We start from the raw sequence: 4,800 nt of genomic DNA on the forward strand, positions 1-4,800 counted from the left end.
AGACCTAAGGATGGGAAAGGAGGGTGAGATACTTACTGTTGAACAAATGTAGTCCAGAAAACAGATGATTTCTTAATAGGAGTCTTGGTCAATAATTGCTTGGTGCAAGAAGCAGAATTATTATAAACTTAGCTTTTAATAACCATCATCATAATAAATTTGCTGGAAGGCTATGAGGAATCTCACTGAACCCAAGGACAGGGATGAAAACTAGTCCCTGTGAGAGGCTTAAGGTGGAACTACTGGAAAGTTATCAGAGACCCAGACAGATGCTTCTTTATGCTCTGGGTCCCTCCCACTCTGGGTCATTGTGGTCTTTTATCTCAGCCACTCTCAGTAGGTCTGTTTCACTCTTCTCCATATACTGGCCTTCTATAGGTCCAAAAATGTTCACATCAATCAGAATATGATCTCTCAGATCATGGACTCAACATGAAGAGTCTAAATCCAAACTCACAGAAGAAAGAATCCAATAAGTCAATGGCCAGGCAATAGGGTGCCTCCTCTCAGTCCTGCATCAATCTCTGTTCCAACAGGGTTTATTCATGTGCATAAACATGGCTGCATGGACCATTCCTGTGGGTGGGAAGGTGTTCTTCAGGAAGGACACACAGAATGGCAGGCATATTGGCTAACATGTCTGCTGTTGAGAAAAACTTGAATGACTTGGCTGTTGAATATTCAACAATGACTAGAAAATGGGAGAGAGGCAAGATGGCAGAGGAATGAATGGAAGTCACACTGACCTTCTGCCAGAACCAATCTGGAATTACAACTAAATTGTGGAGAAATCACATGGAACAAACAACTGAACAGCAGTGAGAGAGGAGCCTTATAATCTTGGACAGACAGAATAAATCTGCTTTAGCACAACCTGACTGGTAAGGAGTGCGGTAGAGACTTGAGAAGGTGGGCTGGGTGCCCTTGGGTGGCAGGACAAGAGGTATACTAAAATGGCCAATTGGATCCCCCTGAGAAGAGTGGCGTCTAAACCGTAAGTGGGGATTGCCAGCCTACAGCACTAGAGCCCAAAAAGTACACAGATAACAACCAGCTGTGAAAAGCAGCGGGGTTGCTCTGCCAGAGATGGAGACACGAACAGCTGTTTAAAGGACCAATGCATAAATTTTTATTTGCAGCCACTTACCTGGGGCTTCGGCAAAGATGAGGCAGAGTGGACTAGAGACACTTGAGGAGAGACTGGGGAAGGAGGCTTTGGGGAGAGAACTGAGAGAGTAGCAGGGGGATCCTTGTGCTGACTCCTCCCCCACATGGCAGCAGCCACATTACTCAGGCAGACCACTCCCCTGAGCAGCAGCAGTGTGAGAGGACACACAAGCCCTAGCCCCAGAAGGCACTGTGCCCGCCTGTGGTGCCTAAGCATGACCATTGAGTGCAGAGTGCCTAGCTTAACTGAAGGAGACAGCCACAGACAGTACATTCCTGGGTGTCTCAAACAGACTGCCTAGGATCAGACGGGGTCACATCTGACATCATCAGAGGCAGATCCAGAAAGAAACAATAGTGGTAAATACTAGAAGCTACTGAGACAAAATCCACTTTGGTCTTCTCCATTATTGGTGATATTTTCTTTACTTTTTTGCTTTTTACTTTCTTTGCTTTTTAACATTCACTCGGGTCCATCAAGTTTGTGCATATTAAGTCGTTAGATCTTATACTAATAGTTTATTTCTCTCTTTTCTTATAATAGTCTTAATCTCTTTTACCACATTATTAACAATGGTTCATTTGCTGTTGATAGTGGGATTGCAGGGGGGAGTTATTTTGCAGATGTGGATTTGTTTCCTGGGCTTTGTGATTTTTTTCTGGCAGCACCTGTACAAAAACACACACGACGTGGTAGGCAGAGTGACTCTCACTCAACAAGCTGGAGGGTAGGACCCACCAAGGAATGACCAAACAACAACCAAAACCCAATTACTTCCAGAGAGTCAACATAAATGGCATAAAAGATATCCAAAGAGCAGCAAGTTCAGGAGATCAAGGAGACTGCACCATGGAATCTCATGGGTCTCCTACCATAGAGTTCATACCACAAAGACAGGAAGTGAAAACAGGTCAATTAAGAAGCAGAGCAAAGAAGAAGAGTCTCACAAGTAATGGGAAGACAAAGAAGACAAAAATTCCAACTGAAGGGAAGGGAGGAATGCCCAGAAAGAGAACTCAATAAAGTCGAGGCAAGTAAACTATCAGATATTGAGTTCAAAACAGTGGTTCTAAGGAAGCTCAATGAGCTCAGTGAGCTCAGAGAGAATTACCAAAAACTTCAGGGAAACTACAAGGAACTTTCTGAAAACTATATCAGCATGAAATAGGACATAGAAACCATCAATAAGATGGCCAGTTGGATCCCTTAGGGAAGAGTGGGGACAAGAGGAAATGAAGAATACAATTTCTGAACTGAAGAACACAGTAGAAGGATTCAAAAGCAGGCTAGATGAAGCTGAGGACCGAATCAATGAGCTGGAAGACAAGGTAGAAAAAAGCTCCCAGAAAAGACCAAGAAAATGAAAAAAGACTCACGAAGAATGAAGAGGCATTTAGGGAACTGCAGGACAAACCGGAATGTAGTAATATCCATATAATAGGGATACCAGAAGGAGAAGAGGAAGAAGGGATAGAGAACCTATTTGAAAAATTAACGATGGAAAACTTCCCTAATTGGAAGAGAGAAAAAGTCACACAAGTCCAGGAAGCACAGAGGGTCCCATTCAAGAGGAACCCAATGAGGCCCACTCCAACACACATCATAATTAAAATGGCAAAAATAAAAGGCAAAGAGAGAATCTCAAAGGCAGCAATGGAGAAAGAGGTAGTAACATACAAGGGATCCCTGATATGGCTAGCAGCTGACTTCTCAACAGAAACACTACAAGCCAGAAGGGAATGGCAGGAAATATTCTAAGTCATGAAAAGCAAAGGCCTGCAACCAAGACTGTTCTACCCAGCAAGGCCCTCAATTCAAATGGAAGGGGAAATAAGGAGTTTACCAGAAAAAGAAGGCTAAAACAATACACCTCCACCAAACCAGCACTGCAAGATATGCTAAAGGGACTGCTTTCAGAAGACGAAGACAAAGAATGAGAAACAGAGGAACACAGGTACAAAGGGAAAAAAGGAGTAAGTACCTATCAGTAATAACTTTAAATGTAAATGGATTAAATGCCCCAATCAAAAGACGTAGGATAGCTGAATGGATAAGAAAACAGGACCTGCACGTATGTGGCCTACAAGAGAGCCACCTCTGAACAAAGGACTTACACATACTGAGAGTAAAAGGATGGAAAAAAATATTCCAAGCAAATGGACAGGAAAAAAATAGGGGTAGCAATACTTATATCAGACAAAACAGATTTCAAAACAAAGTCCATAAAAAGAGATCCAGAAGGACACTTCATAATACTCAAATGAAGAATCCATCAAGGAGACAAAAACATTGTGTACCTTTATGCACCAACAAGGAGCACCCAAATATATAAGAAAAATCTCGGAGGACTTCAAGAAAGATGTAGACAGCAACTCACTGATAGTAGAGGATTTTAATACCCCACTGTCAACAATAGATAGATCTTCCAAACAAAATATCAACAAGGATATTGTGGAACTGAACAATGTATTAGATCAAATGGACTTAACTGATATATATAGAACTTTTCACCCCAAAGAATCAAAATACACATTCTTCCCAAATACACACAGAATATTTTCAAAGACAGACCACATGATAGAACACAGAACAAGCCTCAACAAATTCAAGAAAATTGAAATCATAACAAGCATTTTCTTGAGCCGCAAAGGCTTGAAACTAGAAACCAACATCAAGGAAGAAACTCAAAAACATTCAAACTCATGGAGACTGAATAGCATGCTATTAAACAATGAATGGGTCAGTAATGAGATCGAAGAAGAAATCAAAAAGTTTCTGGAAACATGGAAATGAACACACAATAGCCCAAAACCTATGGGACACAGTGGAGGCAGTCCTGAGAGGGAAGTTCATAGTAATACAGGCCAACTTAAAAAAGGTAGAAACATTTCAAATAAATGACCTAATCCTCCAGCTTCAAGAATTGGAGAAACAACAACAAACAAAGCCCAGAGCAAGTAGAAGAAAGGAAATAATAAAGATCAGAGCAGAATTGAATGATATAGAGACTGAAAGAACAATTCAAAGGATCAATAAATCCAGGAGCTGATTCTTTAAAAAGATAAACAAAATTGACAAGCTTTTAAGCAGACTCATCAAGAAAAAAAGGGAAAGGACCCAGATAAATAATATCAGAAATGAAAGAGGAGAATTTACAACTGATACCACAGAAATACAAAAGATTGTAAGAAATTACTATGAACAATTATATGCCAAGAAACTTGAAAACCTCAACAAAATGGACAAATTTCTAGAAAAATATAACCTTCCAACACTGAATGAAGAAAAAGCAGAAAGCCTGAATAGACCAATAACAGCTAGTGAAATTGAAGCAGTAATAAAAAAAGTCCCAGCACACAAAAGCCCTGGACTAGACAGTTTTACAGGAGAATTTTACAAAACATTTAAGGAAGAGCTAACCCCTGTCCTTCTCAGACTATTCCAAAAAAATCCAAGAAGAGGGAAGACTCCTAAACTCTTTTTATGATGCCAGCATCATCCTGGTCCCAAAGCCAGATAAAGACAAAACAAAGAAAGAAATTGGTCAGCAGACCAATATCGCTGGTGAACATGGATGCTATAATCCTCAACAAAATATTGGCAAACTGCATCCAGCAACACATTAAAAGGAT

Source organism: Pteronotus mesoamericanus, unplaced genomic scaffold, assembly GCF_021234165.1.
Source record: "Pteronotus mesoamericanus isolate MK-2021 breed Mesoamerican mustached bat unplaced genomic scaffold, CSHL_Meso_final contig_100, whole genome shotgun sequence".
NCBI classification, from domain to species: Eukaryota; Metazoa; Chordata; class Mammalia; order Chiroptera; family Mormoopidae; genus Pteronotus; species Pteronotus mesoamericanus.